Below are 16,745 nucleotides of genomic sequence, written 5' to 3' on the forward strand. Positions count from 1 at the left end.
TGTCTTACCTAACAGTAGTCAAGAGGCAGGGTGGTGCTGTGGTTGGTCCATCGACCAGCTGAAGGACATGATCAAGAACAAGATTTTTTTTAACTTTAGGAATGCTTTTTAAATATTTTTACTCAGCACTCCTTCTATAGCACTGTTCTTTAACCTCATCTCCTCACTCCTCTATAAATCTTTTACGGTTGCTTTCATGTGCAACAGCAGAGTTGAACAGCCTCAGCAAAGACCTCGTAACTTTCAGAGCCTAAGTCTGTACTACCTGACCATTCACAAAAAAGATTTTCATCCCTGACTTAAACTATGGAAAACATAAAAGGAACTACTTGTCCATTAACACACATCTCCTATCATTCACCATTAGCACATTTGTAAATGAGAACACATTTCTTAATTTGTAAATCAAGTGACAAGTCCTTGGCAGTTCTGATGTATGTGTCATTTCACTTAGGCTCCCCACAAGCCACAGTGATATTCCTCAACCTTCCACATATGATCTAGCCACATGAAGAAAGAAAGGAAGGAAAGAAATAAAGGAAGATCACTAGAAGGAAACAGAACTTTTATCTTAACATATGTTCTAGGAAAAGCTTCCTCTTCCCCAGAAGTAAATTTATCTAATTATGTGTCCACAAGAACAACATTTTGTCCATGATTTATGTCCATGCTTTTCTCTTTAAGAGTGAATGCAGACCTTTCCCATCTGATGGATAGATGAGAAAACTCTGATTGGATGACAGACTCAGGGAAGGTTAATCAAATTAAAACAGGCCACTAACAAGCCCATAAAATCCCCTAGACTTGGAAACCCGAGGCAAACCTCTCAGGTCCCCTTCCTCCTCAGGAGTTTTGCCCTGTCACTTTGTTATCGCTCATAAACCTTGCTTTGTTGCCCATGTTAAAAAAAAAAAAAAAAAGAGAGAGAGAGATTGAATACAAAGCATAGAGGAGGAAAGTATGACACTCAGAGACCTCTTAACATGTTAGAAGACATGATTATATCTGTTTATAGGTCTCTATTATGTATTCACTCTTCCCCTGAAATTCATTATTAGTGTTTCAGGCCTTGGGGAAAAGCTAATGCACTTCCAAATCAAGCAGTGCTTTAAGACAGAGCATTGTGAAAAGTAGTAATGATATCTTAATTTGTTTATTATTACAATATGAAACTTCAATTGCTATTTTTCCTCCCAAATAATAAGTATTCTATTACTGAAAATAACGGACAATTAAGCATGAACAGAATATATGCTTATTTAGTGTAGATATTGTTACCCCAGAAAACTGAAATCTGCATCAAAACAGGAACATAGAGTTAATTATGAGGATGTCTGGTCTAACTCACTGCAGGACATTTATAAACATTAAGATGACTGAATATCTAAATGTTTCTTTTAAACTTTTAACTTTGATACATATAATCACAGCTATTTTTATCACTTCTATGGAATTTCAATTTTATGGCAAAGACTTACTCTATATGCTTTTCTAGTTTCCATTTTCCCCATAGCACTACGCAAAGAAAATGAGGCCAACATCCTGAAGGTTGTGAGATTTGTCACTGAGAGTCCAGCAAAAAATCTAGTTGTAAAATATGCACAATTTTTACTATTTATGTCCAGTTCCTTGTGAGTATATTACTTATACTTCCTTAAGTTTAAATTTTTTAAATTTTTTAAAAAGATTTTATTCATTCATTCACGAGAAACACAGAGAGAGAGAAAGAGGCAAAGACACAGGCAGAGGGAGAAGCAGGCTCCATGCAGGGAGCCTGATGTGGGACTCGATCCCGGGTCTCCAGGATCAGGCCCTGGGCCAAAGGCGGCGCTAAACCTTGAGCCACCCGGGCTGCCTTACTTCGTTAAGTTTAGAATCTGAACTACACACATGCCGAGATATTTACTTATTGCTGTGTGGGCAGGAACAAATTATTATCTACTTATAAAAAGAACCACAGTTGAAGCATAATGCCAAGCTCTCATTAACTACTTAATAAGAGGTTTATTATTCATGACATGGCTTGTTTTTTCAACAAACATTCATCCACGCCTGTATCTCAACCATGCTTCAATAATTACTCACAAACACATTTCCACCAAGGCTTCTTCCTTGAGTTTGACACTCATATTCACAACTGTACACTGAACAGTGTTATGTGAATAGTTCACAGGTTGCCAACTCCAAATGCTTTAAAACCAAATTCATAATTTTCCTCAGTTTTCCTAGCTTCCTGTGTCTTTAAGTGCAATGGATGAAACACTAGCTACCCAAGTCAGGACCCCAGGACACCTTCCCAACTTATCAAACTCATTAATCTGGTCATATTTTTAGTTCAATGTTCAAGTTTTCAGATTTCAGTCACTTTCCATCATTTCTCATGTACACTTTCTTAAAGGGGAACCAGTTGCACTGTTTAGAGTTGTTCTCCTTCATTGTTGTCTGACTACTCTCTGTTGCTTAAAAGGCAAATTTACCCATGTTATTCCCTCATGAGGCGCACTATTGCCTTTAAGCTTCTTATGCGACCTTTCCAGACTCCTCTTCCTCCATTCCTCTCCCATGCTGCATTGCAGACCACAATCCTCCTCAGCTATTACAGCTCTTGGTATATGCCATGTGCTCCCACCTACACATGCCATGTGCTCCCACCTACCCATGTCTGTGCTCCCACCTACCCACGCCATGTGTTCCTGCCTACTCATGCCTGTGCACAAGCTGTCTGCTCACCCCACCTTTCTTACTTTACTTCCTCTACATTCACTGCCTGAACATTTCTATTTCTCCTTAAGAGTCAGCTTAAATACCAATTCTTCTGTTTCCTGATCCTTTTAGGACATGTTACATGATCCTTCCCTGGGTAGGGACACACATTGACCATTTATATTTTCTGGACTGTCTCTTAACAATTCAGCAACCCCAGAACTTCTTCTTTCAAGGGCTTTACTGCACTCTATGAGAGAAGCCAGGAACTTCCTTTCCCAGAATCTTCTTCCCTTTATGGTTCTCGCTTTGTTTCAATAAGAGAAACACTTTGGAAATCTGGAGGGTCAAAAAAGAAAGAAGTGTCATTATACTCTTAGTACAGTTGTACTCCTATATATGAGGAAGACATAAGACTCAGTGGCTTCCCAATGAGCTTCTAAGAACCAGCCATTTGCTGTTGCGGAGAGAGTGTTAATGAGAGTTTCTTAGAGATTCCTTAGTTGCTTGTCAGTGAGCTTTTGATGATGACCTGCTGTACTTTCCAGTTGATTTGTAGTAACCTTTATCAGTCTCTCTGTTATGTTTCTGTATCAGCAAAACTGGAACTGTATTTCCAGAATTCTTTCCTCTCTTGGGTTCTGGAATGAAGCTGGCCTTGAGAGATATTTAGTGAAATTCATAACGTAAGAGTGAGGCAGACTCATGGATATTCTAGACAAGTCAGGGTTGATTCAGGTTCTGAATGTTGTGTTGTGATGGGTTCACTGATTCACTTTGTGGGTATGAAACAGCAACCCAGCTTATAGCTCTTACAGCTTCTTCAGTATCTCTCTTACTTTAGCTTCTCTGACTCCACAAACAGATGCATATTTAACTCTGTAATGAAGGTCACAGGCTTCCTTTTTTTATTAAGATTTTTTTTTTTTAATTTTAGAGAGAGAGGAAAGGGAGGAAGAGAGGGAGAGAGAAGCTCAAGGAGGTTCTGTGCTGAGTGTGGAGCCTGACACAGGGCTCAATCTCACGACCCTGAGACCATGACCTGAGCTGAAACCAAGGGTTAGACACTCAAACAATTGTACCACTCAGGAAGCCAGAAGGTCACCAGGTTCTACTTCAGGTGCTCTTACCATAGAAAGCAAGGTTAGAAGTCATGAGATGCCCACGCAGGTGTCAGCTCTCCCTCAGAGGTTCTAGATCTCCCATAAGCATCTAGTTTGTCCTTGTTCTCTTGCATTCCATACTCATCTTTTCTTGACCACCTGGCCTGCTGATGCCAGTCTAGCGCCCAGCACAGGAGCAATAGCTGACATAAACTGTTTAGCTAGGTCCTGCATTGTGTAAGGTCAAATCCTAATCATTATTCTATATCACTGGTAGTGATTCTGCTCTTCTGATTAAATCTGGACTGAAATACCTTCTGATCTTCCATGGTGACTTCTCTCACCCTAATGGTCCCTATATTAAACTCTTTCTACCTGGAATTCAGAGAGTGACTTCTGTTTTGGGTGTTTGTTTTCTTTTTAACATTTTCTCCTTAGCCCCAACTATGTTATATTAATGCTTATATTATGTATTGGATCCTTAAACTTCAAAGTGATTATAATTTTATTCACATGCAATTAAAAAAGGATCTGACTAGTATAAACATGTCATGGTTATCATTGTATCACTTTACCTCTACCAGTATCCATGTCGAATTCTTAGAGTTCATCTTTTTGGATTTCAAAGATAAATTAAAAATCAAATAGATAGGACAGCCTGGGTGGCTCAGTGGTTTAGCACCTGCCTTCGGCCCAGGGTGTGATCCTGGAGTCCCAGGATAGAGTCCCACATCAGGCTCCCTGCATGGAGCCTGCTTCTCCCTCTGCCTGTGTCTCTGGCTCTCTCTCTCTCTCTCTCTCTCTGTCTGTCTCTCATGAATAAATAAATAAAATCTTAAAAAAATCAAATAGAATTTGGTAGGTAATAGATAAAAGGAAACAAATCTATGTGAACTAGTAATATAGAAATGTATTGAGTATATAGGGGTGACACACATGCCCAAATTGATCTTAAATCTATATAATTCATTTGTCATCTGAACTCAAATCCCTCTACATGAGTCACCTCCATCATTTCTTTCTACCATTTCTCTCCTATATTAACAATAGTTACTAAGATCTATAATTATATGAATGGTTCAATGAAAGATTATAAAATAATTCACTTAGTTCCCAGAGTTATGAATTTATGTTTGATATTTTGTTTTTTTTAAAGATTTTATTTATTTATGAGAGACACAGAGAGAGAGGCGGAGACATAGGCAAAGGGACAGTCAGGTTCCTTGCAAGGGAGCCCAATGTGAAACTCCATCCCCGGACTCTGGGATCACACCTTGAGCAGATGCTCAACCGCTGAGCAACCCAGGCTTCCCTATGTTTGATATTTTAGATGTACAGTACAAAATAAGGTTAAGAGCTAGAATAAAGAAAGGCTTTTAGATATGTATTTCCTTGAGAACCATTCAGTTGTAATTATTACCCTGAAGTTTACAACTATTTATCTGCCACCACTACAGCCTGAAAATTAAGTGAAACTTTCAACTATTTTATTCACATATTTTATATCCCAAAGGCCATACACATAAATCTAACTGAATTTTTCTGATTCCACTGAGATATTTGATACATAATGACACAGCATTTGTGTGTGTATATTATCTTAGATACTTCCATAAAAATCCCATGAGAAAGGTTCAATAAGTGTAGTTGCAGAGAAACTATTCCTTAAACTCTAATAATCATGATTTAAAAATATAAGATTCTTTACAAGTTAAACTTTAGCAATAATCTGTGCTCCATTCCCGATAATATATTCAGTAGACGCAATTTTTCTCCCTAATGTAAACAGTTTTATTTATTTTTAAGCCAATTTTACTGGAGGAATGTGGTTATGCTAGCTTTTGTAATCAACGTACTTTGTCTTATCTTCCAAATGGCTGTGGTTATCGTTCTTAAACCATTCTAATCCATGTGACTATTTTGCAGTTTTGTCATGATACTATATTATCAGTATGAATATAGCTGGATGCTACCCCATTTCAAGAGTGCATTTGATCTGGCCGGCTCAAATAAGACACAAACCTCAATCATTCATGGCTTAACACTTTTAAACGTTAGGCATGCTAAGCTTTAAGGCAAATTCCTTTGGGACTTAAGCACAAGCCAATGAAGTAGACAAGTGTTAGCTCAGCATCACCAATAAAACTTTCTGCTTAGAGATGGGAAAATGGTACCTGACTCTACAGAGTGTTATAGCACACTGTAAGCTGAAAATCTCTTTCTTTCTCTTCTTCTTTCTTCCAAGCCAAATGCTTTTCTAATTTTATTTTTCATTGAGTGCCAGTAACACATCCTTTTGGTTCGTTCAGCATCCTTAATTTCTCCCTCAGTTCCCACTTACTACTTTTCCAGGCTATTGCTCAATCTACTCTTAGAATAGATTCCCGTCTCTTCTCCTTAAGGTCAGCATTTCTTTCGATACTCAGTTCAAAACTCATTTGCTTTAAGAAGGCAACCCTGATAGAAAGAAACATATAAGCCATATTACCTTAGAAATAGAGAAAAGCAGTTTCCTGATTAGCTTAATATTTGTATGCACACCTGCTTCCATATTTGGCTACAGAGAGGCAGATACGACTGTAGTTAATAATGGCAAGCAGCGTGCAATGGGTGTGATTTATATGGTTGCTGGCAACAGAAATTTGTCTTTTTACTCAATGATATTGATTTCTTCTTGGATTGTCTTTTTATGTACAACATTGTAGGGGTGGTTCAAACTGGTTTTTAAAATATTATTTTCACTGGCATTTTATTTAAACAATAACATAATCAATTACCTTGCTCTCTTCCAAGAAACTGAATGCAATATAATCAAGTGTAGCTAGACCTATAAATATGTAATATGTTGGCCTAGCCTGCATATTTTAAAGAATATTATATGCCATTTTTGGTACCATTTCTTACTTTCTTAAAGAATAAGAATATAGATTCAGCAGACATAAAACGATGACAGTCATGGATGAATGCTAAATAGTATTGTTAACTGTCAATTAAATTTTAAAATATGCAGTTAAAATTAACTAAAGGAGGCAAGAGCCCTTAAATATTGTGAAGGTGGATGTCCTCTGCAGTCACCTGAATCATACTCTTATCTCTCTTTTTTTTTCTTTTCCTGAAAATACCAAGAATAATGCATACCACAAAGAAGCTATTCATGCATAATAATTTTACTTCATTTCCTATTCAAAAATGAAGTAACTTTTTACCTATTTCACCCTTAAAGTTCTGGATGAGCTGCAGCTATTGAGTTAAGATAAAGGGAATGGGATGTGAGAGAAAGGAACTTGTACCCTCTTTCCTCCATTTTTATCATCATTGTGTCATCTACTTTTATCAGTATTTATTTAGTTAAATATTCACTTTTATGTTCTGTAACCACCAGTCACTGTTACTGTCTTTGTCTATCTGAGTTAGCATTGTACATTTTTATCAATTCTATGCTTTCAAATCTAATCTCAAGGAAATTTATCTTCCTCACTCTACTTCTCTCCTTTACTTATCTTCTTTCTATTTCATACAGTATGTAGCAAGCAAAGCACCTGAGGGATGGTCCTCAATTTATGAAATATGGGGGTAGTGATTCATAATAGTAATGGGGGGGGCCTGGGTGACTCAGTTGGCTAGGCTGCTGACTCTTGATTTTTGGATCAATTCATGATCTTGGGGTCGTGAGATCTGAGATCGAGTCCTGTGTCTGTCAGGCTCCATGCTCAGTGAGGAGTCTGCTTGAGATTCTTTCCCTCTGCCCTTCCCCTCCCTATGAGCCAGGGCTCATAATCTCTCTCTTTAATATATAAATAAATTTTAAAATAATATTAATGGATAAATAAGAACATAAGGATCGGTGAGCCATTTCTAGTGAAAAGCTCAAAGAATGATCTACAGGAGAGTTTATTTACTTAAACAGTAGGGATATTAACAATAATCTATGAGCAGTGATCATGGTAAGAAAAATCTATAGAGAAAAAAAGAGGAAAGTAGTTAAACTTGTTGTTTTCTCCTTACTTGTCAGGCATTTGCAAGATACTGAAGGTGCAGAGATATACACCCAAAATTCTATGACTCAAAATCTAAGCCACCTTCACTCTCTCACCAATATTTTCTCCATCCAGCTTCACTCTTAGAGGATGATAAGATCTCCTTTCCATCTCTCCTCTCCCTCCCTGCCCCCCTGCTCTCAATCTCTCTCTCCAGTTCAATATTGGTTAATGCTTTTCACATATATATGTAAAAACCATTTATATATGCTTGTGTGTGTATGTTAGCTTATATACATATGTGTGCGTACACACACACATCACACATTCCATTAATCACAAATTCTCTTAACCTTTTGCTATGAAAACTCTAACTCACTTGCATCCATAATGATCCTTTCCTCACTTCTCTCTTATTATAATATACATACTGGTCATTCCCTTATCTACAGACAATATCTCTGCATGTCTCTCATCTTTTTTTTTTCCCTCTCATCTTTAGAAACCAAAAACCTGAAATGTTCATTATGCTTCCTTCTGTATATTTAATATTTCCCTCTTTAAAAATTCTTTACTTGAGAATGTAAGCTCTCAAATATTAAACAAATGAAAACTCAAAAAAAGTTCTAAACTTCCTTGACCTCCTATCTTCCCAGAATTCTCTCTTCTCCACTTCACAAAGAACTTGAGAAAAGTATTTATGTCAGTTAATGCCACTTGTTCATCTGTAACCCTCGTCTCACTTCCACTTCAGTCTGGCTTCTGCCCCATATCTCATTCCAAACAGCTCCAATCAGAACTTCATTCTTATTGAAGTCTGTGATTAGTTTTCATCTCTTATAGGTCCTCTAGCTTTGAGATTCAGAAGCATAATCCCCATGGCCTACTTGACCTTCTTTTTGTATGTCTTAAAAGACAACTCATTCACAGTAGGTCCAAAGAGAAAAACATTATCTTCCTGCTTCAAATCTGGTCTTCTTCCACTGTTCCCAACTTCAAAAAAAAGGATCTCTCCTGAAAGTTGCATAGGAGCCATTCTTGATAATCCCCTTTGTCTTACCACTATATACATACCAAGTCCAAGTTATCATTATTGATTTCATCAATTTCCCTTGAATTCTTGTATTTCTCACCATCAGCACATGTGCCTATGCTAATTTTATGGATTCTGCAGTTTGCCTGCATTCTTTGGCTCATGATCACATCCTCCATCTTCATTGCCCACTGGCACGGCAGCTTCTCATCTGTCTCTCTGGCTCTGATCCTTCTATCTTCCTCTAATAAAAAAATCATGTGATTACATTGGGCCTACCCAAATAATACAGGATAATTTACTTATTTCAAGATCATTAATTTAACCACATTTACAAATTCCTTGTGTGTGTAAGATAACATATTTACAGGTTCTGAGGGGTAGGATGTGGATGTCTTTGGAGGACGGCATTATTCAACTAACCACAGCCTGTCTAGTACAAATAAGTGTTATCTTCTGTCTGTGCAACTGAAGCCAATCTCCTAATTTATATCCTCTCTATTCATCTACAATGTCTATTCTTAACTTCCATATAGCTGTTTATTTTAACCAGACTGATGTTCCTACAAAAGACTATTTTAGTCATATTGTAATCCATTGATGGTTCTACATTAATTTGAGAATATTGGCTATATTCTTTAATTTGGACAACAGGACTTGGGTAGCCAGGCCCTTTGCAGTGCAAGCTCTCACAGCAAGTTCCTCCTTCTTGATACTTTAGTTACATGAAACTGTCCTTTATTCCTGAAAGTGTCAAGTTTGGTAATGGCAAATACTATTACACATAGCTTTTGCACAAGACTTTGTATGAAATTCTGTTCTCCCTTTTCTATTGACTTTTCAGAGTCCAAGTCTTGGTTCATTTTTTCATTCATAGTCAATATTTATCAAGTGCTCACAACATGCAATTCACTATACCCAATGGTGGAGACTCAGCAGAAAATAAACATGAATTTTGACTTTTCTTCTTAGGTCCTACATTCTAAAAGAAGCTTACATATATTTGTTCTTAGCTAGAAGATGTTTTCTTCACTCTAGATCAGGTTCACATATTATGCATGTTGTATATTACATGTATATATATTGTATGACACAACAGCAATTGTGTCAGACTAAAATATTCTTTTGTATAGCTATCTGATATCTATCACTGAGAAATTATAAATTCCATGAAGCAAAAATCCTTTCTGTTTTTGTCCTTCTTAGTCTCCAGTACCTGACCACATATATAGAAATACACAACAAAGTTTAGTTGAATGAATAAAAGTAGCTCATTCTACTGTGTGTGTTTGTATACAGAGAAGTAAAAGATATTTGTTGATAGAATATGTGGTATAGATACATGTAGATATGGTTTAAAGAGAGTTAAACATTTCATGTTCCTACACAAATTCATTAATACAGTATGTTTGAATTTTCTACTTTGAAGAAGATTTCAATGGCAATGGAGTCCACAGTCAAGGACAAATCAGACATGATTTTTGCTTTTATGGAGCATATCTTTCAAAGTAAAAATCTTCAGTATTTGTAATGAAGAAACAAAGGATGTGGCCAGTTACATTATTTAACTTCCAAGGCTATAGTGGATACATTTCAGTAATACTTCCTTAAATACTTTCTTAAAAACAAACTCTACTTCTAAAATACAGATCCCTGGGGTACCTGGGTGGCTTATTTGGTTAAGCAGCTGCCTTCGGCTCAGGTCATGATCACAGGATCCTGGGATTAAGCTCAGCATTGGTCTCCCTGCTCAGTGAGTAGTCTGCTTCTCCCTCGTAGTCTGCTTCTCCCTCTCCCTCTGCCTCTCCTCTGTGCTCCTGCCCTCCCTCTCAAATAAATAAATAAAATCTGAAAAAAATTTGGACAAAAATTATCCCTGATCAGTATTGTTCTAGAAGATACTATTGTTCTAATTCTATCACTCTCAATTATACCATCAACCATGAGAAGTCCATTACTCTCTCCTGTTCCCATTATTACCATTTGCCAAATGTATGATCATATTCACCATTTACTTTATAAATATCAATTACACAGAAGTGGAGGGCTGAGCTTCTAACTTTCTAAATATGTATGCTACAACCTGTGTGAAGCACTCTGTATCCACCAAGACACAGAGTGCATTTTATAAGTTTATTTTAGGAGTTCTAACATTTTATGGAATAAACAAAAAAAGAAACAAGAAGCCCGGTTGTACATTGAGAAATTTTCTCTGTTGGTGTGACTTTTTTCCTCTTGGAAAAGAGAAGAGCAGATTTATCTTCACGATTCATAATCTGTACATGTTTTTGCTAAAAATAATACACTAAATCAGAGACAACTTTGTGTTGTCTAGCATGAACTGTGTAAAATAATTTTATTCTTACTTTAACATATCTTATCTCCCAAATTAAGATAAAATAGTTACGACAATTGTAATTAATTCCTCTCAGTTATTCTTATCAGTAACCAATCAGTGAGGGAAAATCTCCTTACTTGTAACGTAGTAGTTTTAGAGAACAAGGGTCAGAACATCTCAAATTTATGAGCATCCCAAACCAGTGGAGCTAGGTAGAGTGGAGGTGGGGCCAGAGCTGAGACTCAGCCATGAGTGAGGCCTCTGAATAGCTGTTTATTCACATGACTTTGGATTTCAACCGAAACCTTATCATCTTCTCCCCATGTGAATAAGTGAAGTAACCAAAAATTGAAGCTAAATGAAAGCCAACTCAATCTAAGGTGCAAGGAGGGAGGCAAGCAGTTATTTACATTATACATCTAGATAGCCATATCCCTATGAGATAAGATCCCCAGATTGTGAAAATTCTCTCTTTTAGGAATAGAGATTGAATAATGGGAGAGAATTGACTAGTTTAATTATTGTCCCATTCAACTAAAATAGACTTAAAAATATTTTTTTTTACCTAATGTTAGAGATAGCTTTATTATTATCATATTTTTAATCATATGGGCTGGGAAAAACAAATATGTTCTCTGTAATTTCAGTTGTTTAGAACACAGTGATTTGGGTTCATATGGACAGTTTTGTTGAAGGGAAAATAAGAATATAAACAAAGAAACAAAACTCCACAAATAGATACCTTCCCTCAAAAAAATTTAAGAAACCAAAAGCATTTTGGTTGACAGGCTGGTAGTATGAATGTATACCAATGATATTGGAACTTGCCAACCTCTATTTATATTTTAGTAGAGTACAACATGCCAATATGAAAAAAAAGTTTATAGATTAAAGCAAATTACATATAAATATGGGAAATAAATGTCCCTTGAAATATTTTAAATACTTAGATTTCAATAATGTTCAGTAATCTGAATACACAGACTATAGGGTGACAGCTAGCGATTATCTTTTACTAGTTGATAGAATGTCTTAAAAAGGAATTGCTCAATGCCAGATATTAATGATAAAGAGAAAAATGAATGAATTTGAGTCCTCAGGGAGTACACAATGTTTGAATAAATAAGAAGGTAAAAAACAAAGTATAATGCAATTACTGTTATCATAATAATAATCAGAATGATAATCATGATAGGAAATATATGCACTCTTCAAGAGAGGAAGAGGGGAAAAAAAAAGTAGCAACTAAGGCACACCATTTTATACCCACCAGATTGGCAACAATTCAGAAGTTTGACCCTACCAATCACTAGGTGTCATGGGAAAAGCAGGAAGAAGTCCCAAAGCAGGATACTTAATCAGTGCTATAAAATAGGGATTTTTAGGACCTGCTGATAAGATGAAGTAGACTTTTAACTTAATTGTGCTGATAAGCAGGTGTTCTTGACATGAGTAAGACAGTCTTTCTAGGGAGAAAATATTATTAGCTAAGTTACAAGGATAGGAGGGATAAATAAGGAAGAAGCGCTCCGTTAGGACTGTAAGTGAAAGAAACTGAAGAGAAAAAACTAGAAAGAGTTAAGGGGATGACTATAAGTCAATCTTCCCAAGAAGTCAGAGAGGAATTACTGACCATGACTTCCCCATTATGTTATGTATATACTCAATTCAAAAACAACATGAATATATTCAACTTCATCCCACCTCACTTCAAACTTAGTTCATGCTTTTTGTCAGATATGCAATAAATCCAGAGTTCTAGCCTGTTTATTAATAAAGGACTCTCTCCTCTATATTTTACTAATTCAAATATGGAAACCATCAATACAAATTGGCCAAATTGGTCTAGAAAGAATAAAGCCTTGAAGAGACTCACTATGTAATTCACATTTTAGGCTTTTCTCACTACTTGCTAATTAACATAAACTCCTTTTCTCTCTCCATTTTATTCTTAAATATCTGAAGACAGGAAATGAAAAGAGTAAGAACTACTGAGTTCAAGGAATTGAGCCTTTTATTATAATTCAGCTCTGTTAATATTCTGGCAAGTGAAAGGTACACAATTTAAGACTAATTTCCTCAGGGAAACATGACAAATCTGTTCTTTGATTCAAAAGAAAAGAGAACAACTTATTCACATACGACATTATAATTTCTTATTCCCCACTTACTCTCTACTTCTTTTCTTTTAATTTTTTTTTTCTTGGAAGAAAGTTACTCTACAATGAGTTTTGAGCCATAGGTAAAGTTTAGGGTTAAATAAGCCACTCCAGGAGCTATTGCCATGCTGCATGAAGATTTGTCCTTGGAAATACAGAGTATGCTGAAATCGGCAGTAATTTTAGATGATCCAATTTTCAAGGAACTATCAGTGGGCATCTTAACTTAGTAATATTACTGAAGTTTAATTTCCAAGAAAAAGTTGTGTGTCTTCACAAAAAGAAAAAAAAAAAAATCATGGCAATGCTGTGTCCGTGAAAAGCATAACCGCTTTAGGGACTGTAATTCCTGAGCAGTAGTGATTTCTACAATTTTCATGAAGAGACTAAAGGAGGTTATCAGAAGAGGAGTATATACACATTTCTTATGTGAGATATACAAATTACCTAATGTCTTTGTGCTTTGATTTCCTCCTGTACAATTTGGGAAATATTTGTGAGGATTAAGTGAGTTAATTGCTCAATCTTATCAATGATAATCATGAACATAATGATGTTGTATACCATAATTTGCCTATGTATTGCATTTTTAAGTATTGGAAAATACATTGCCTTTTTTTTTTTTTCCATTTTAGAATTGCAACAAACTGGCAAGGTAAGAAATTCATAGAATGAAAGAGAATGGGTAAGAAGAGACAGAAGAGCTTTGCTTTAATTTCAACCCTCTCAGTTGCATTCTGTCTTTTTAGCTTTTCAGGCATCCATTCATCCACCCATCCAACCAACCAGTCAACCATCCATTCATCCATCCTTCCATCTGTCAAACCATCTATCCATCCATTCACCTTACATAACTATTTAGAGACCAACCTGAATGCCATATTTATGAGGCTGAAGATACAAAGAATCCTGTGTACCTCATAAAACATTTTAAAAGCTTTTATTTATTTATTCATGAGAGACACACAGAGAGGTAGAGACATAGGCAGAGGGAGAAGCAGGCTCTTTGCGGGGAACCTGATGTGGGACTGGAGCCCAGAACCCTGGGATCATGACCTGAGCCAAAAGGCAGACAGACATTCAACCGCTGAGCCATCCAGTGCCCTCATAAAATATTTTTAATGATAAATGTACAGTTGTATAATAAAACTCAGGCTTCACTGATGGTATAGAAATATAGATAAATGGATATAAAAATATGTGATAAATGGATATATGACATATGATAAATATATTAAAAAGTTAATTGTGAAATTAGTTGACAGTTATATGACTGTACACTATTCAGTTTTTCAAATTTTAAGTATACACAGTTTTATTATATAATGTTGAAAATATTTAAAATATAATATTAAATATGTTAAAAAACAAAAGAGAAATGTTTAATTGTATTAATTCATATTGAAACAGAAATAATAAAACTAATTTGTCTTTCTTGGAAGAGATTTGAGAACCAACTTCTTATCTGAAAACTAGTAAATAAAGGGAAAAATAAATACTTATCCTATCTTTTCTATACAAACTAAATCTCTGAATAGCCAAATAGTAGATGAAGGGAAGCTTATGATTAAATAATTATTTCAAGAAAAAGTGAAGAAGAAATAATATAATGGATATATTACTATTTCAAACTCTTTTTGAATAATCTAGACACTATCATAAATAACTGAGACAGAAAGAGAGAGAGAGACTGATTCAGAAATTACTACTTCCTGATGGAAGAAAAGCTTTTAAAAAATCAACTACCTAAAAAGTTCTGAAAAAATTAAACAAAACACTAAATTTGGATCTAATGATCAGTTTTTAGGAAATCAGAGGAAAGAGTAACATATTCAACTACCCTGTATCAAAATCCGGTCTGTGGGAAGCTATAGGATGGAAGGAAAAGAGACGGTGTAGGAAATTCTAACCTGAAAAAGATTCTAAAAGTCTTGTCAGTAATTTCAAACAGAGAAAATTAAAATATGTCATTATTTCATGTATAAGACACTTGGAAATTTAAGCACAAACCTGATAATGGATTTTATTAATAAATTATTGTTACTAATTTAGATGTGTTACTTTAAGTGTTTTTTAATCTTCATATCAATGGATAAAATAAAATATAAGAATTTGCTCAAAATATTTTAAGACCAGGGGAAATAGATAAGGATGAAAAAGAAACAAAGTTGGATGTGAACTGACAGCTGCAGAAGCTGAGTGATGGGCATATGGGGGTTCAGCGCATTATAATGTCTTTTATCACAGATATTTAAATTTCATAATCCATAATAAATTGTTAGAAAGGTTAGACAGGCATGACTCAGGCTTCAGAGTCAGAGCACTATTGTCAAATCTCAGCTTTTCACCTCAGCTCTTTCAAAGTGTGGCTTTTACCTTTGTGCTTTCCACGTCTCTAACATGTACCAATGACTGAAGTTTCAATTCCAGAAGGCAAGTCAAGTATCACCATAATGGCTTAGTAGGTCAACACCAAATACGTACCTATGTTGGCATTCATTATTTGGATAATGTATCACAATCCTGAGTGTGACCTTGGACTTGAAGCCTCAGAAATCTAGTCTTATTTTATCTATAAAAGTGGTCTGACTCTCTGGCTAAAGTTCTAAACCAAAACTTCTAAATTGGAAGCCAAATTTTTATCACATAGTAATAATTTTTAATAATTTAAATGATAATTATTTCAATATTTAATAATTATAATAATTACTATTTTATGCCAAACATTTATAGCATGCTTATTATGTGTTAGACACTATCCTAAGTGCTTTGCAAAGGTTAGACCATCTTATTCTTATAACAATTCATTTACAGATGAGGAATTGCACACAGAGATGTTAATTACTTTTCTATAGTCATATAGCTCATAATTGAGAGTTTGGATTTGAATCCAGGCAATCTGGTCTTAAATCTGTGCTATTAAATACATTAAATTTGGTAATTACTGATAAAAATGACTCAAGTTCTATAATTCCAATTTTCAACTAAATATATCAAGGCTGTAAAAATTAATTGTTTTATGGCAATGCTGGGTCTCTTGGTTCCCAACAGAGTTGCATACCATTTTATTGAAATATTCCCAAATTTAACAGTATGTGAATGTCAAACAAGAGGGTGGGAGAAAAGTTTTTAAAGACACTGCACTTAACCACCTTCTAAACTGTGTTTGCCAATTACATGGTTCTCTCCTGTCATCAGTATTAGCTGAAAATTCATTTCACATTCTGTTTTTTTTTTAAAGATCTTTATTTATTTATTTATGAGAGACACAGAGAGAAAGAGAAAGAGAGAGGGGCGGAGACACAGGCAGAGGGAGAAGCAGGCTCCATGCAGGGAGCCTGATGTGGGACTCAATGCTAGGACTCCAGGATCACACACTGGGCCAAAGACAGGCGCTAAACCATTGAGCCACCCAGGGATCCCCAGATTCTG

General features: G+C 35.5%; 1 long non-coding RNA gene across 19 annotated transcripts in view; it reads right to left on the bottom strand.

The window, feature by feature from the left end:
- Positions 1 to 16,745, bottom strand: part of LOC144291720 (uncharacterized) — a 223,444-nt gene that overhangs the window by 37,221 nt on the left and 169,478 nt on the right. For 12 of the 19 annotated variants that reach the window (XR_013359136.1, XR_013359138.1, XR_013359130.1 and 9 more), the window contains 2 exons: positions 1,479 to 3,042; positions 9 to 58 (listed from right to left, as the gene is read on the bottom strand). This is a non-coding gene — a long non-coding RNA (uncharacterized LOC144291720). Of the gene's footprint in view, positions 1 to 8; positions 59 to 1,478; positions 3,043 to 7,027; positions 9,061 to 16,745 lie in introns of those variants that run through there. The other 7 variants (XR_013359127.1, XR_013359125.1, XR_013359126.1 and 4 more) reach the window with 4 other exon arrangements.

This window comes from Canis aureus, chromosome 20 (assembly GCF_053574225.1).
Source record: "Canis aureus isolate CA01 chromosome 20, VMU_Caureus_v.1.0, whole genome shotgun sequence".
In the NCBI taxonomy this organism is placed as follows: Eukaryota; Metazoa; Chordata; class Mammalia; order Carnivora; family Canidae; genus Canis; species Canis aureus.